The sequence below is a fragment of the Lygodium microphyllum genome, chromosome 17 (genome assembly GCF_053477565.2).
Source record: "Lygodium microphyllum isolate KBCC chromosome 17, Lygodium_microphyllum_v1.1.10, whole genome shotgun sequence".
Taxonomy (NCBI): Eukaryota; Viridiplantae; Streptophyta; class Polypodiopsida; order Schizaeales; family Lygodiaceae; genus Lygodium; species Lygodium microphyllum.
Window position 1 is genome coordinate 35,858,209 of NC_141151.1, and position 19,192 is coordinate 35,877,400.

The following is a 19,192-nucleotide window of genomic DNA, read 5'->3' on the forward strand; positions in this document are numbered from 1 at the left end:
TTGTGGACCATTATTAAGGAGAATTTGTTACCTGGCAAGTAATGTCTCCAAAGTTTGAGAGCATGGATGATAGCCAACAGCTCGAGGTCATGGGTAGCATAATTACTTTCATAGCTCTTTGATTTTCTTGAAGAATATACTACGAGATGACCTTCTTGCATAAGTACACATCCTAAAGCAAGTGTGCTAGCATTAGTTACCACTTCAAACTTCTTACTAAGATCAGGAAGTTTCAGGATGGGTGCTAATACTAATCTTTACTTTAGTTTGTCAAAGCTGGTCTGTTTAGCAGGTGACCATACAATTGCTACTTGCTTCTTTAGTAGATTAGTCAGAGGTGCTGCAATCAAAGCATAATCTTTGATGAAAATTATGTACCACCCTATCAACCCAAGAAAACTACGTATTTCTTTGATAGAAGTTGGTGTTGGCCATTCCAAAATGTCTCTGACCTTAGTTGGATCTACTGAAATTCCTTCTGTTGATACAATGAATCCCAGATATTCAATCTGTTGTTTGAAAAATGTGCACTTCTTCTTCTTGGCATAAAGCTTGTGTGCTCTCATTGTTTCAAGAACAATGAGAAGCTGGGGTTCATGGTCCTTTCCCTGTTTTGAGTAGACTAGGGTATCGTAAAAAAAAACGAGAATGAAGTCATCAAGATAGGGCCTAAAGATTTCTTGCATTAACCTGTTGAAGGTAGCAAGAGCATTCATTAGCGCGAATGACATCACTAGGAATTTGAAGTGTCCATACCTTGTACTGAATGCAGTCTTCAGGATAACTTCTTCTTTGATCCTTATCTGATAATATCCAAATCTGAGATCTATCTTTGAGAAGATCTTCGCCCCTTGAAGACGGTCAAGTGATTCATCTATTCTTGGAATGGGATATTTATTTTTGATAGTTTCTTGATTCAACCCTCTGTAGTCAATGCATAGGCAAAGCGTTCCATCTTTCTTCTTTTGGAACAACACTAGAGCTCCCCATGGTGAACTGCTAGGATGGATGTAGCCTTGATCTAACAGTTGCTTGAGTTACTCTTTCAGTTTGATAGCTTCCAGGATGGACATCCTATATGGCCTCTTTGCGATTAGTGCAGCTCCTAGCACAAGTTTGATTTCATGGTTGACTTCCCTTTGGGGAGGAAGTTCCGTCAGATCTTCAAGGAATACGTCTACATATTCCTTAAACCGTGAAGGTTCTTCTCCAGATTCCTAATTCTGATCTAGCTTATTCAATTTAATCAGACAGACAGGTAGACCCTTTTGAAAACCTTTTATTATCTGTGTTGCTTTTTCCAACTGTATTTTTGGCTTACCAACCTCACCTTGAGTCATAACTAGTTCCCCTTCAGAATTGTGGAAGGAGACTTGGCCCTTCCCACAGTGGATATGGACATCATTGGGTATTATCCAATCCATTGTGAGTAAACATTCATGGACACCTAGGTTCATTACCGTGAATCTCACATAAGTTGGCTTCCCACCCATTAGAAATTTCACCTTAGCAGTTTGCCTAGTACAAGTGACCTCACAACCATTTGCTAATTCCACAAGTAAAGTAGGTGCATCTATTGTGGCTATCCCTAATCTTTTTGCACATATTGGTGAAATGAAGGAATGTGTAGTTCCACAATCAATCAAGGTTTTGAAGCTTTTACCTTGATACTTTGATGGAGTTTGAATCACCAAGAATTGGCATGAACCGTTGCCCTCTCAATGTCAGCATCCATGGATGGATCTTCTTCATTGTCAAGCTCCTTGGTGGAAACATTGGAGGTTCTCCCTCTAGCCATAACGGTGGTTCCTTGGCCATGAGCGGCTCTATTTTGTCCTTGTAATTGCCCTTGACGATGCCCTGTGCCAAGATTGGGACACTCCCTCTTGAAATGTCAGGGCTCATTGCAATGGAAGCAACGTGGGTTGAGATCATTGCTTTGTGTTGGAAAAAAGTTGTTGATAGCATTGACTCTAGCTTTCTTTCTTTTGCCCTGATTCTGACCCTGTGCTCTCTTAGTCTGAGCCTTAGAGATGCCCTTATTTTGATCTTTATAAGGCCCTTATAAGGCCGAATCCTATTGTTCCTTGGTTTGGTCTACACCTCCTGTATTATTGGAGTAGCTTGAATGAGTGCATCTTGTAGGTCCGTTGGGTGCGTTGATTCCAATTGAGTGTCTATGTGGGTGGATTCAACCCAATACAGAATTTCGACACCTGCTATGTCATATCCATTGGAGGTGCATACTTTAGGAGTGAGATGAACTTCGAATAATATGCTTTAAGGGATAATCCTAGCTGCTTCAAGTCATAGAATTCATTCATGTTTTGTGTGCGGTAGGTAGGTGGTAGATACCTCCCTCACATAGCTTCCTTAATCTTATCCCAAGTGATTGTCCCCTCCAAGATTGCTTGGTCTCTGCACCACTGTTTCCACCAAAGTCTCGCTTCTCCTGTTAGTTTAAGTTTGGCCAGCATGGCTTGGTTAGTAGGTGCAGTTCCTGCTGCCTTAAAATAGTCCTCCATGGACTCAATCCAGATCTCGACATCGGCTTGAATAGTCCTTCCCTTGCAATCACTCTCAGGTGGTTTAATTTGTTTGAGAAGGAATTTCTTCTCTTGAGCCGTAGCTAGACTTAGTGCAGGAGTCAGATTTGGAACTTGCGCTTGGGGTTGCGTTTGAACAATAAGATTATTTACGTTAGCATCTTATCATATGTTCTCATATTACGTTAATATGAATAGCACATCTTTTTAGCTAAGTGATTTAATCACTTAACACCTTAGTTAACATTTATGATCAAGATAGACAATTGTAAAAAGACTTATTTATTAATGAAGGCATAACCCTTTGAGTACATTTATTTTGGATAAGTAGGACATGCTGATTGATACATCAGTTTGGGAAAAATAGGATTGTGTTATAATTAGCTACAAGGATGCGATAATAATATAGAGTGGGGTCATGGATTTTCAGGGAATGGTAAGTCATAGGAAGCTTGGGGTATCCCTTCCTTTGATATCCATTCTTCTCATAGCACCCTAACACTTTGATTCTATCAGCAGAGATCACCTGGGTCACTTCTTCATAGACATACTTGTTTTGCTTGACTTGCCGACCGCTAGCATGCAAAGTTGCATTTACATGAGCTTCGACAAATATGAACAGCTTCACGATCTTTAAATCCTCCATCCACTTGATTTTCTTCAAGTTGGTCTAAAGGTACACGAGTCGATGGGCTGCTATGTAGTATATTCCTGAGTCTCCCGTCCATCTCCGCTCCTCATATGGGGATGAAGGATTATAGATGCGGTCCAGAATATTCATCATGCCAAGCCTCTGACAATAATTGGAAGCATGCATTGCATTCATGAACATGACCTAGAAAACCAAGAACTTAGTTTCATGCTTCGTGACTCTGCAACCTAGCATCCCTAAGTGAGTAAAGAAATGTTTTCAATAGAAAACACTGCTCTATTCTACTCACACTCCCCTGTTCATCCCCTTATTCCCTTTATTTTCCCTCCATTAAGTTCCCCTATAATCTTTATATCTCATTGGTTTGCTCTAATACCAAATGTAACTTGTCCGCTTGTCTACTTGTGGGACACGTCTTAGCAGACCATTGGGAGGAGAGTCTAGAAAGCGCCACCTCGCACTCACAAGGAATGTCACAAGGTTTGTGATCTAGGTCTTCCCGAGTTTGCCCCAAAGAGGAAGTTTCTGGCCGTTCCCACTTAGGACTGACCTGAAGTCAGGGTTTTTATTTCCTATCAGCCAAGTCTCTAGGAAGTAGCTAGCGTTGAGCTCCAGATGAACCACTTTGTGTAGGAACAACAAAGTCGAAGCGGATTTATGCTACACTTGGTTCATGGAGAATGGGAAACGAGAGGGATGCAAAGCTCAACCTTTCTGCCCATAAGGCATAGTCGCATTCTGCTCCCCTAAAACAACATAAATCATGATTCAAACTCAACTGTCTCTAGGTCTTCATAGTTTCGTTATCACATCTTTGAGAAATGTTCCCAGCTAACTGAGACCACCCTTCCGTAGGACGGACCCAAGTCACGTCCACCGCACTTTCCTCAGGTTGCTTAGTTATCTAATTACCTACCACATTATGTTTGACACACAAAAGTAGCTTTCTTAATTAGCCAATTTAAACACAGGTTTCTTCACGTAACTTATGCACTGACATTTTAAAAAAAATGCCAAGCAAGTTCCTTTTTCAAATATTTGATCTTTATTTATCATAATCTTGGAATACATCAAGTATCTTGCCCGAAGGCTATCCCAACAATCATCAGGATTGCTGCTCCAAGTTTTGCTCGTAGACTAGTACACGGGCCTCGAGATCCCATCTCAAGTCACATTGGCCTCTTGTGTGGGATCTGGAGGCAAGGAATTTACGGCCAGATTCTCCACTGGCACCCAAGCATCCTCCCGCTCCAAGCAGCACCCACGGAGAGACCTCTTGTGGCGAGTTCGGTCCATGTACTCGGCGTGGCTAACAACCCCCTTGCATAGGGCTAGGCAGGCAGTTCGAGGTAACTGAACCTACCTCTCCCTCCAGGCTATTAACCTAAAGCATTAAGTGTTTGGCCTTGAATTAGTACCTTGAGCAAAGAAGTTCAAACAATGTACCTAAGTGTACAATCACGATCTTTTCTATGGTCGTTCGTACGACCAACTGCTAAGGTATGCGAATAAGAAAGGAAGAGCGCCTGTTCGTGTCTTAGGAGACAAGAAGACTCAAAGAGAGGTTATGCAAGAATTTTATGAAAGCCTATTGGCTGGTCATAGAGGCATATGGGGCATTTTTGCCAAAATAAAAGAGAAATTTTGGTGGCAAAACATGTATAAAGACATTGAGCATTTTGTTGAGTCTCGTCATGTTTGTCAAATGTACTCTATGGTTAAGCATAGAGATAGGCTTCAGCCTACCTTTCCTTTATCCATTCACTACAAATGGGTTATGAATTTAGTAACCATGCCTACAAGAATTTGGAACATGAGATATCTAGTACTTGCTAGAGAAGATCTCACAAATCAGGTGGAAGGAAAAGCCTTGACAACAAAGTCTACTCAAGCCGTTTGTAGATTTTTACTTGGAGAAGTATTTTGCAGGTATAGCTGTGTTGCCAAAGTAACTGTTGATAGAGGAGCATCGGATGCCGATGAGGCTCACCATTTCTTTGCTCAATTGGGAATCAAGCTATCTCTTACATTAGCCTACAATCCTGAAGGCAATGGTAAGAGTGAAAGAGGTCATCAACCAATTCTCAAAGCATTGGCAAAATCTTGTAGAGGAAAGATGAGAGAATGACCTAGAATGCTTCCATTCGTGTTATGGGCTAATAGAACTACCCATAGTGCAGTAACAGGTTATATGCCGATTGAACTAATATATGAGAAGCCACCTATTATCCCTATTGAGGAGTCTATTGTCACATGGAGTATCTTGCCTTGGGATGAAGGCATAAATAGAGAAGAGTTGCTGATTTTGCGCATAAGGCAGCTTGAAAGAAGGCCAGAAGATGTCAAGACAACCATTGAAAGGCTGAAGGCAGCAAGGTTGAAGAATAAGAAGAGGTTTGACAAGCATCATTGACTCCGTCCAAGAGCTATTCAAGAGAATGATTTTACTTGTCTCTATGACAGCAACTTGGACAATCAATATAGTGCTCATAGGAAGTTAGCCAAGTGATGGTTTGGACCATATGTGGTGAAAGTAGTACATGATAATGCTACTTATACTTTGGCTGAAATGGATGGGACCATAGTCAAGGTACCAGTAGCCAGTAAATGTATCAAGCTCTTCAAACGAAGAGAGTCTTCTACTTATGAGCTTGATGACTTGGATGTGAGCCATCTACTTGAAGACAAAAAAGATGAAGAAGACTTAGAAGATGAATATGAAGATATGTCAGAAGAAGAGCCTCCTTAACCCGTAATTTTGTAAAATGGTACATGCCAGAGGATGTGCAGGTTAGGAGAGGGTGAATGTCAAAGAGTTTTTTGTTCATAATATAAATCATAGAATTCTTATGTTTGCAGAAAAACTTTATTAGGATTCACATGAGGAACTTTCATACATAATTCATTCATTGTTTCCCAACAACCGACTTAGATATCACTTAGTTTCATAAGTTCTTTTGTAACCGTCATACATTTTTAAGTTGTACCATGTATATTGACAAAAATTAAGTCTACGGGAACCCACAACTTGATCAACTAGAGGTAATTGATAGTTTGCAGGCTAAGTCACATTGGTTCAAGAGGAAAATTTGGTTAGAAGTCAAGAGAAGTGCCAAAAGTCCACTAGGTTTGTGTGGGACCTGAAATAATGGTCTTATATGACTTATAAGTGACCTAAATGGTCAAACTCAAGAGTGGGAGCTAAGGAGGATGCATCCTGCATTTTTCGGCGCAAAAAAGAGGCCTGCATACCTGTGGCAGATGGAGGATGAGCTATGGGCTATGGTGCATGCTCCAAAGCATGCAAACTCAAGGCAAACTGAAGCTGAAGAAGGAGATACAAACAAGAAAGGTGAGAGCTCTTCTTGCCCGTCCATTTGGTATGATGAAAATGAGTGGTATGACAGACAATAAAAGGGGGAAACCTAAGAAAAAGTATTCAGCGTGCCCTTATGTATGTCTTCTCTCATTCTTTTACCATATTCATGGTCCAATGAAGCCTGTCTTGTACCCAAGTACTTGAGTGACCTTGGGGGCAAGCAAAGGGGAGGATTTTGAAGGTGTATGGGCTGTTTTGGACTGAAAAAACTAGTCATAAACAGGGAAGCCCACTGTTCTTGTCCATTTTGATGAGTAAATAAGTGATCTTTGTGGTTGTAAGAGAAGGAATTGACCTCTTATCATCAGGGCTCCATTTGTGAATGATTAGAGAAGACTGTTTTAAAATAGGACTGAAGTAAAAATTATGCTTTGTCAATGAATTTCATGAGTTTTTAATCTATGTCTTGGATGTAATTGAGTCTACCATCAAAATACTTGTATCTTGGAGTTGTTATCCATTCATGTTCATGAAATAGAAACCGTTTGAGCTTGCATTCGGAGTATGCATTTGGATTAAATTTGAGATTATCCCTAAATGTATTAGCTTATTATCCGCATATGCATTTGATGTGATCAAGATAAAGTCTTTCATTCCATTCATGTATGCTAAAAGAAAAAGCTTGAGATCTTCTTCTTCAACCAAGTCATCTCAAAAACCCAAATCTTATATAACCCCAATCTTTTCTCCTTCTCCTAACCTTGAATCCCACACTTCTCTTCTGCTCTAAGCCCTGTTGGAAGACCTTCAACCCCCAACACAACGACAGCGTACGCATCTAGCATTCGATTTGTGCACCAATAAGTGATGTCTTAATGTAATTTATGTGCACAAGTACCTTATCTTATGTGAAAAAGTGTGTCTAGACTAGTGTGCACAAGTGTTTTAGCTCACGGTAGTGTGCTTTTTCCTATGTGAATGAGTGCTCTCTAACCCACTTGAGCTCACGTGCTACTAATGAACCAACGCACGACTAAGTGTGTCAAATGTATTACCTACATGAATATGCTATTTTGCAACACTTGAATCCAATATTCATGTAGGTAATAGGTTTGACACACTTAGTTGTGCATTGGTTCATTAGTAGAATGTGAGCTCAAGTGGGTTAGAGAGCACTCCTTCACATAGGAAAAAGCACACTACCATGAGCTCTAAAACACTTGTGCACACTTGCTCACATAAGTTAAGGTACTCATGCACATAAATTACATTAAGACATCACTGATGTATGCATGATAGGTAGTCCATTTAGGTACATTCATACTCTTGCATACACAACCTAGCACTAGTACACATCATTACCACTAGTATTATATTTGTATAAGCATAATCACTACACAGTCACAATTTAGCTTTAGTATAACATTATAATAGGAGCAATTAGATTACATCTTCCATTCACAAGCATAAATATAACTTTCCTCAAGAAAATATCCATCCTACTTAATATAGGATTGAAACCAAAGGAGATAAACCACTTCAATGCCATAAGGGCTCTTTTTCTACAACTTTCTATGTGGTGTGAGCCTTCATATGCCTAGTCTCAAATGTAAGGGTTTTGGAATTTAGGGATCCTTGAGGGGATTCTTAAGACTTTACACTTTGTAGGATACATAATGATTTAGGCTGCCTAGGATATAACACAATGTATTTGTTGGTAGGACATGACATGTTTTTGTTTACCTTCTATCTTGCCACTCTTCTATTCAAGAATCTAGTAAGTCCCTAAGTACTACACTCATATGAGAGTAAATACTTCCCTCTTTTAGTTTTATTTAGATCTTTTTATGGGGTTTTACATTATTCTTCAAACTCTTGATTATTGTATCCAAACTATCAAATTTTGTAAAGCATGATCTATGCCTTTTGACCAAAATTATTACCCACCTTCACACACATAGACACACCAAATAGCATACTAGTTGGTCACATAACCTATGTACTTGTTGCATGCCTAGTACCATAAGCACAACACACATGGCCAACAACATTATCTGCATATTAAATTGAAAAAAACCTTAGACTCCGCATAACAATATGAATGCAAGATTATTCGACTACTACAGATGATCAATAGATCACTATCACTAATGAGGAATACACCACCATTTGAAAATTGATTTCGTTTACATTAATACTCTGATGGTTGATGTTTAGATGTAGAGAGAGAAGAGACACACCATGTACACTCCCAAAGCCTATTTCATATTGATCACAATCTACATATATAAAGGTGAGACCTAGTCTAGATAGGATGAGCTATATATAGCTCCAACACCCCCACTCAAACAAAGGTCTCTAGCCACAAATGACAAAACCCATGGGAAGCACAAGGAAAAGACCCAAGCTCCTATATATAAATGTACAAACATGATCAAGAAGGATTATTGTGTGCATGTAAAGTAAATCCATTCATTTGAAATGAAACTAAATATGTATGTACAAAGATGACCAAGAGTTTTGAGGTCTATGTGCATGTGTGAAGTTATGGTGTCTACAAGAAGTATGTATAATGTCACTAAAATGTTATAGTAGATCAAGTCCCAGTTATTGAAGTTGAGATAAATCCAAGTTTTGAGTGCTCAATAGAGTGAATAATGCTGCATTGAGAACTTTGGTGAATCTGAATACCAAGACATATATAAGTGTATGTCTCCAAGACCTACCATGTCAAATACAAAAGCCAAAACCTTCTTTACTTATTGAAGGAAGTTGACATTTTTAGAAACAAGTATGGTATCATCCACGTATAGAGAAAGAATAAAAAACTTATCATTGCAATGCTTGAAATATAAGTTAGGATCTAAAGAACAAGAGATAAAACCTTGTTTTGTAAGGAAGAGATAAAACTTTTGATACCAAGCTCATGAAGATTGTTTGGGACCGTAGAGTGGATGAAGTTTGCAAGAAAGATCTGCCTTATGTTTGACTATATATCCCTCTGGTTGCTCCATATATATCTCTTCTTTTAAATCACCATTAAGGGAAGTAGTTCTCACATCCATTTGATGAACCTCAAAATCAAACTCAATAGCAAAAACTAATAAGACCCAAATACTAGTAATACAAACAATAGGTAAGAAAGTTTCTTGATAATCAACTCCTGCAATTTGTGAGAAACCTTTGGCAACTACCATTGCTTTGAATTTGTCAAATGTTCCATCTACTTTTGTTTTAGTCTTATAAATCCATTTGTATTTAATAGTAGTATGTCCAATCGTAACTCAATTAGAACCCATGTACCTTTAGAGAGAAGAGACTCATACCCAGCTTCCATAGCCTCTTGCCATTGTTCCTTTTGTGGGGATGGCATGGCATCACTATAAGAGACAGGTTCTTCACAAATGTTGAGAGCATTTTCAAGAATATATGTATCATAAACATGATAGATACCATGCTCATTATCAATTGGAAGATCGAAATAAAGATCAATGCCAAGGTCATCATTAGCAATAATAAGTGCAAGTTCAAAATCATGATTTCAAGAATTCACATTACCCTGTGAAGAAGGTTCATCATCATATAGAAAAGAAAAATCAATGAGTAATGCCTTCACATAATCAATGTGCTCTAGTGACCACATCCTCCCAGCATTCTCCTAAGGCCATGTGTTGCCCATAAGCTGCTCATTGAAAATAGCATCACGAATTATGATTATCTTCTTAGAGGATGGATCACAAAACTTGTATCCCTTAGAAATTTTTTTATATCCAATGAAAATAACTTTCAAACCATGTGGATCAAGTTTTCTTTGAGTCCCTTTGGGTACTTGAATATAATCAATACGTCCAAAGGATTGAAAATATGAAATAGAAGAAGTTTCACTTGTTGAAGCAGAGTTCAGTATTTTACCAAAAGGAGAAGTCGTAAGAAGATGATTCTACACAAATACTATTGTTAAGACTACTTCGATTCAAAAACATCAAGATAAGCCAAAATGAATGAGCATACATCGAATGGCATTAATGATTGTATTGTTTTTACATTCAGCAATGCCATTTTCTTGAGGAGAGTAGGGAACACTATATTCATGATGAATACCTTCATTATGACAATATTCATTAAAATCATTTGAAATGTATTGTCCACCATTATCACAAGGAAGTTTCTTGATGCGATGATGAAGTTATGTAGCTTTTTGATATTGTTTAAAAGACAATAAAGCCTATGATTTGCATCACAAGAGAAAAACAATGGTGTGTCTTCAGAGGTCATCAATAAAAGTCATGAAATATCAATACTCAGATTTCAATGGAGGAAAAGGTTCACAAATATCAGTGTGAATAAGATCAAGAAAATATCTTGAATGAGTTGTGGTGGAAATGGAAAAGGGTTTGCAGAAATTATTTCCAAGTGTAAAATATTCACAAATACCCATGGAGGATGAGCTTTGAATTACATATCTTGAACAAGGTCATACTGATAAAGATCAACAAGCCTATAAAAAATAGAGTGAATAAAGCAATGATGCCATATTTTGCCTTTAAGATCACCAGGAGCTATAACAACATTTGCAACATCTTCATTTAAAGATAACTCAAAAAGATTACCATTTTGAGGAGTGACAGCTATAGTTTGGCCATCTTTCTCAATGCAACACTTGGTATGGTCAAAGCTGAAAAAGATACCAAGATCCACAAGTCTTACAAAACTGAAAGAAGATTCCTTTATAGATCGGGGACAATGTAAAATCCCATGCAGAATTCTTGTTGAAGAAAGAGTACTAAGATATAAATCACCTATACCTTTGAGTTGACATGTTGTGTCATTAGTAAGATAAACCAATTTCTTTGATAGGAATAGAATGATCCATCCAAACTTCTCAATATGAACTTAATAATGGATATTCTTACTACTTTAAATATAGGTTTTGTGAACCTAGAAAAACATGTTCATATTCTAATTAAATCTTCCATAAGCATCATATCTAATATGCTTGAATATATGTCTTTTCCATCATTGAATGTGTAGCCGCATGACAATGTCTTAGTTTATTCATCTAAAATATATAACCTAGTATACATGCCCTAAAGTAGCTATCCTACTTGGAAATTTTTGAGATATTTTTTCCCATCTACTAATCCACTACCCATCAACTCACTCACTCAATAATCTTAGCAATTCTTCTATGATCATTCTATCCAAAAATATAACTAGAAAGAATACCCATCTCATATTATATAATAAATATACATCCATATGAACAAATTCATAACTCTTCTATCTAATCTATAAGCCTATGCTATTTCTTTGAAAATTATATACCCTAGTATATAGGCTCCAAGGTAGCTATCCTACTAGTAGCTAATCTATGAGTCTATAAAATAGTTTGATCAAACACTAATCCACTACTCATTGCAACTCTTCTATGAGTAATTTACCTAATAAATATAACTAAAAGTAAAGGAGAACCCATCAATCCTATGCAATCTCAATGACTCTATAAGTCCAGTAAATATACACGTCCCATATGAAAGTGTTTTTCTCACAATCTATGGCAGCTTTTGTACTAGAGGAGTATTTGCAAACACAATTGGATCAATTCATATTAAGAGAGGAAAAATCAACTTTTATATACCACAATATTTATGTCATGTTTTTCTTCAAACTAGCTACTATATGCATTCTGTTAAGGGGATAATAACTAAGGTGGTCCCTTGACACTTGCCACCTATTAGTACTTCTTAGTCCCCAATAACTAGTGTCTCTAGTTGTTTTTGCATGTAAGAAGCTCATCTCTTCACCATGTATCTATTACTTTGGTTTGGAAAATGCAATCCTTAATTTTTATGTTGAGAAAAATGTGGTATAAGACAATCTTCATCATGCTTCATAAGTTAAATGATTATTTCTTTTACTAAGGATGTCTCATTGTCCCCCCATATGTATTCAATTAAGAAATGTAACTATGATTATTTAAAACTCTATTTTGTTGCCATTATATTTGAAAGTTGGTAATCAATGAATTGTTTATGTGATAAACTCATTGGTAACACATACATTTACAATTCCTTATGTAACACATCCACCCATACTATTCTATTCTTAAACTACCTCTATCACTCCCACACTAGAACCACTCTCATACTAGGACTCCCACACTAGAAACTTAAAACTATAACACTAGGACCTCCACCCTCACAAGACTCCCACACTAAAACCACTTCCACACTAGAACCTTAGAACTCCAACTGTACTAGGAAGGAGTCTGACATTAGCACTCCCACATCAACTCTAGCTTTTGCACACTAGAACCACTTCCATACTAGGATCTATTCCCACATTAGGACTTCCACACTACGCCTGGAAATCCTACACTTATGAGTTGTTCCACACTAGAACTTCCACACTAGCATTAGCACTTCTACACTAGCCCTTTCATATTACCATTTTCATACTAGAACTAGTAGTTTGACACTAATACTTAGACTACACTAGAAGTTCTACATTAGAATATGCATACTAGCACTCTACCTCCATATATCTCAAAAACATAGTAAAACTCCAAAAACAACATAAAAATGCAATAATGCAAAATGTAAAACACAAAACTCAAAACATAAACTCTTCTTGCTTAAAAAACCATTTGAGATTATTGTGGATTGTGTAAAATATTACACGGCACAGCGAACAGAATCTGAGAAAGAGATAGAGAGTACACAACAGATAAGAGGAGAATCAGTAAATTCTTTAACTCCAAACAACTGATACAAAGATGGCTCTGTCCACCCGTGCGCTTCCATTGTGTGAAGCTTAGATGGCAATCTAGACAGAAGATAGGTGAAGAGCTTAAGGCTAGCTGGAATAACAACTCTGACTGGGTGAAAGATGAGTGAAAGATGGCTGCGAAGGGGTTTAGATTTTATAGCCCGTGAAGGTCGTTAGGTCGGCCTGCTGACCGCCGACCTACCATATGAGCCTCCACTAGTCGGCTAGGGAATATTAGCTTTTATAGCCCGCAAAGGTCGTTAGGTCGGCCTGTTGACCGACCTACCATATGAGCCTCCACTAGTCGGCCATGAAATATCTAATGAGGGTGGGGCATTGATCATATCTAACACCCCCCCTCAATGTCCACCCATAGGTGAACTATCTCCTCGTCCCAATGTTGAGTCTCTGAAGATGAACTTGAATCATATCCTTCGTAAGTGCTTTGGTGAAGATATATGCTCCATTCTCCTCTGTTGGACAGTAGACCAATTCCACTATCCCATCCTCCATCAAATCACGCACATAGTGATATTGGATCTTTATATGTTTGGTGCGTGCATGAAACACTGGATTTTTGGCAATGGCGATGCAACTCTGATTGTCACATCTCAGCACAGTTGGTTCTTCATCCTGCACTCCCATATGCCATAGAATCCTTCTCAACCATACGGCCTCACATGCACCAAAACAAGCTGCCTTGTACTCTCCTTCAGTAGAAGACAATGCCACTATTGGTTGCTTCTTACTAATCCAAGAGAAAATTCCTGAACCCAAAGAGAAACAATAACCAGAAACTGACTTCCTGGAATCAATGTCTCCTGCCCAATCTGAGTCACAGTTCCCCACAAGAGAGATTCCGAAACTGTATGTGATACCATAGTCAAGAGTTTTCTTCAAGTATCTAAGCACCTGCATCCCAGCCTTCCAATGACTCTCATGAGGTTTGTTTGAGAACCTGCTCAAAACACCAACAGCAAAACTGATATCAAGTCTGGTGTTACACAATTACAACCTCCTATACCTCCCAATGTCTGCTAGTGCTGATGTATCCTCGACGGATAACTTTGCATTCACCTCCATAGGTGTAGCTATCTCCCATGCATACTTCTTCTGAGAGATGAAGATCTTTCCTAGCTCTTGCCAGACTTCAATCCCCAAACAATAGTGCAGCAAGCCCAAGTTTGTCATTTCAAGATCTCCCATGCATACTTCTTCTGAGAGATGAAGATCTTTCCTAGCTCTTGCCAGACTTCAATCCCCAAACAATAGTGCAGCAAGCCCAAGTCTGTCATTTCAAACTCAGAACTCAAAGCCTTTCGAGTTTGGTTGATCATATCTTCATAGTCACCTGTAATAAGAAGGTCGTCTACATATAGGACAATCACTACAGACTTTTTACCATCCCTGTAAACATACAAGTTAGCATCTGAGGCACATCTTTTGAAGTTTAGGTTTAAAAAGAACCTATCTATCCACTGGTACCATGCTGTGGGTCTTGTTTCAGCGCATACAATGCCTTTTTCAGTTTACACACTTTGTTCTCAGAATGGGGGGCCTCAAACCCTGGTGGCTGAGCCACGTACACCTCCTCCTTGAGGTCACCATTTAAGAACGCTGACTTAACATCCATTTGGTACACTGGCCACTTCTTGTGGGCAGCCACTACAAGTACCGTGCGAATAGTGGTCATTCTGGTAGTTGGGGCAAATGACTCTTGAAAATCAAACCCTTCAACTTGTGAAAATCCTTGGGCAACCAATCTAGCTTTGTACTTTTCTAAGGTACCATCAGCCTTGTAGTTTACCTTCCAGATCCACTTGGTGCCAATAACCTTCCGCTTTGCTGGTCGATCCACTAGCTCCCAAGTATCATTCTTCATTATGCTGTCATACTCTGCCTGCATAGCAGCCTTCCATGATGGATCTGCAAGTGCTTCTTCTAATTCAGTTGGCTCCTTTACTTCTCTCATAATCTCAACCATCAAGGCCATATTGAATATGTGAGCAAAAGCCCTCCTTTGCTCCTCTATTCTCTGAGACCTCCTTGGTCCGTCTGCCTTCTCCTCAATAGATGCAGGCATAGGATTATTGTGGTCATAGAGCTGCTTCACCCAGCGCGGCAATAGCTTTTCTGGTGGGGTGATGTCAGGTTGGTGAACTTTTTCCTCATCATCTGAAGATGATGCTTCCTCCTCCTTAAGGATAGGGATAGCTCTCGGGACAGGTTCATAGTGGACTACTTCTTCGCTTGATGATAAAGTGGAAGAACTTGCCTTCTTCTCCTCCACTGTATGCGGCTCCTCCTTGAACACCACATCACGGCTCGCGATGATCTTCTTTGCCTCTTGGTCATATAATTTGTAAGCCTTTTGCTCATCATTATAACCCAAGAAGATACATTTTCTGCTTTTTGGTTGTAACTTGTTTCTCTTCTCATTTGGAACATGTGCATAACATTCACATCCAAAAATTCTGAAATGTGAGACAGATGGTTTCTTACCAGTGTAAGCCTCATGAGGTGTTTTTCCCTTGAGAGCCTTTGTATAGCTCCGATTTAGAATATAGACTGCAGTATTAATAGCTTCAGCCCAAAAATGATTAGGCAATCCCTTGCCCTTTAGCACGCATCTTGCCATCTCCACAATGGTGCGATTCTTGCATTCCACAACACCGTTCTGTTGAGGTGTGTGAGGCGTCGTCAATTGACGCTTGATCCCTTTGCTCTTGCAAAAGCCTTCAAACTCCTTTGAGTTGAACTCACCACCACCATCTGTTCTAAATTTCTTCACACTTTTCCCTGTTTCATTCTCAACAAGTATTAGTCATTCTTTAAACTTACCAAAAGCTTGAGCCTTATCACGAAGGAAGTACACCCACATCTTCCTACTGTAGTCATCGACAATCAACATAAAATAAGAAGATCCCCCCAAGGCCTGTGTAGGCATCTTACCACACAAGTTAGCATGCACCAACTCTAGAGGAGCCTGTGCTCTATTCTTGCTTTCTTGTGGAAATGCCTTTCTCTGTTGCTTGCCCATCATACAAGCTTCACATGGTTCCTTCAATTCAGTTATTGTAGGTAGGTGAGCAACCATACCTTGCTTTTGCATCTCCTTCAATACTGCAAATCTGATGTGTCCAAACCTTTCATGCCAAAGCTTACTTGTGCCCACTCCAGTGGTGGCTGTAAGAGCACTTAGCTCATACAGGTTGTTCCTTCTTTCTCCTTTGTCAATAATTATGCCAGCACTATCAATAATTTCTGCACCTGTCTTCTTGAACCTCACTTCATGACCGAGATTAGTTATGGCAGCAACTGATAAGAGATTTCTCCTGATTTCGAGAACATACAACACATTTGAAAGCTTTTTGACTTCACCATTTGCAGCAACAAAAGAAATAGTACATGTGCCCGCAACAAGGCATTTAGCATAATTTCCAACCGTCACAGTGATGGATTCTTGTAGAGGCTGCATAGAACTGTATAGACCTTTCTTGTTGGTCATGTGACGGGAGGCCCCACTATCCAACACCCATGAGTCAGTGGTAGATTCTTCTTGCGTTGAGGAGCACACTTCCTCAATGGTCGCCATGAATAATTCCAACTCTGCTTCAGCCGTATTGGCTGTCTCTTTCCCTTTACTTTTAAGGGTACCATTCTTTTCATCTGCCTTCTTGACACGACAATCTGCAATTGCATGTCCTTTCTTCTTACAGTAGAAGCACTCTCCTTGAAACTTCTTCTTGCCTCCCTTCTTCTTTTTGTCACCATCATTTTTGGTGGAGGAAACACCTTTGCCTTTTGCATTGGCAGAGAATGCAGCATCTCCATTGTTGCTTCCTTCTCGGGCTTTCAGCCTCAACTCCTCCTCCATTAATAATGCACAAAACTCCTCAAAAGTCAACGCTTGAGGTCACACCTGAGTATTAAGGGCAATTACTAGTCCATCAAACTTTTGTGAACAAATCCGAAGACACCTCCGAGCTAGCTCTTCACTAGTCTTTTGTATCCCAGCACCAGCCATCTGGTCGCGCAGATTCTTAATCCGAGTGATGAATGCTTCAACCATCTCTCCTTCAACAAACTTCTCCGCTGCTAGTTGATTCTCCAAGTTTTGAATCCTTGTTTGGTTTCGTGTTTCATACTAACTCCTTAGTACATTCCAAGCATCTGACACTTTGGTTGTATGCTGAATCAGAGTCAGAACAGCTTGTAACTAAGGCACACAATGCATCTGCATTCCTTCGTTTCCAAGCTCGTAGAAGATTTTCATTCGGAGGAATCATCACACTAGGATTTGATGGGTCGGGGGTAGGCTATGGTTCTGCGTCAGCCCCCAGCACAGTCTCCAGAAGCTCATAAGAATCAAGGATAGTTGTAATTTTGAACTTCCACAAGGTGTAGTTTGTACCATCTAACTTGCCTTCGCTGAAGGTTGGTGGACGAATCCTCAGTGTTTGAATAGCCGGTACAGCAGCACCACCTCCTGCACCGCTTCTTGATGCGCCAGAACCGCTTCCCGGAGTCGACATAGTTTCTCTTTGCTATTGAAGCCTTTGCCTCTTGCACGCTCTCCGATCTCTAGAGCCCCCTTGGCTCTGATACCATGTAAAATATTACACGGCGCAGTGAACAGAATCTGAGAAAGAGATAGAGAGTACACAACAGATAAGAGGAGAATCAGTAAATTATTTAACTCCAAACAACTGATACAAAGATGGCTCTGTCCACCCGTGCGCTTCCACTCATTGCAATCTAGATAAAAGATAGGTGAAGAGCTTAAGGCTAGCTGGAATAACAACTCTGGCTGGGTGAAAGATGAGTGAAAGATGGCTGCGAAGGGGTTTAGCTTTTATAGCCCGTGAAGGTCGTTAGATCGGTCGACCTACCATATGAGCCTCCACTAGTCGGCCATGGAATATTCCAAGGAATATTAACTTTTATAGCCCGCGAAGGTCGTTAGGTCTGACCGACCTACCATATGAGCCTCCACTAGTCGGTCAAGGAATATTCCCTTTACCATCGGGCCCACCGCAACTCGATGCAATGCGCCTCGAGTTGCTACCTGCTTAACCACTCCATCTAACCCAAAGATTAGACCCACAACAGTCACCTTTTTGCCATCCGGTCACATAGACCTCATCTGATATACAAGTCAAGACTCAACCAATGTCCGGGCTCACATTTGGCTTCTCCTCATAATGGGGCCTTACAACTTTGAGCACCATGGATCATTGGTAGCACCTAATGAGGGTGGGGCATTGATCATATCTAATAGATTGAAGATACATCATGCTTTTTTAGGTGTGTGTATATAGAAGCAAAAAGAGCACAAAGATACAAAATGAAAAATGTAAAATGCAAAACGTAAAAGTGCAAAATATAAGATTCAAAACTCAAAGTTGAACTCTTATTACTTGAAATATCTGTACACCAATATTGTATATGCATCCTAATGTTATGGCAATTGATTATGTGTACATTGAAGGAAGGAAATTGAGAAATTTAAAAAAAATGCAAAACTCAAATTGCAAAACCCACAAAACTCAAAATTCAAATTCATCTTACTTGAATAATTTCTATGACAATATTTATGGAGTGAAAATATACTATACCTATAGTATTTACTTGATTGATTGTGCATTGAAGAAAAGAAAATGATCAAGAGTTTAAAAACCATAAAATTCACTATGCAAGAATGAATTACAAAGCCCTTGTTTTCATTGTTTGGTTGATTGTTGCTTATATTGCCATATGCTGAGTTAGATAATTGATTTTGGCCCTTATTATTTTCTTTGATCATGATTGAGACCCCTCTTATTGCACTCTTATACATACCTCCACATTCTGTTGTGTTTTGTGAGTCAAGTATGGACGACTAGGTTGTGCAAATACTATCACATG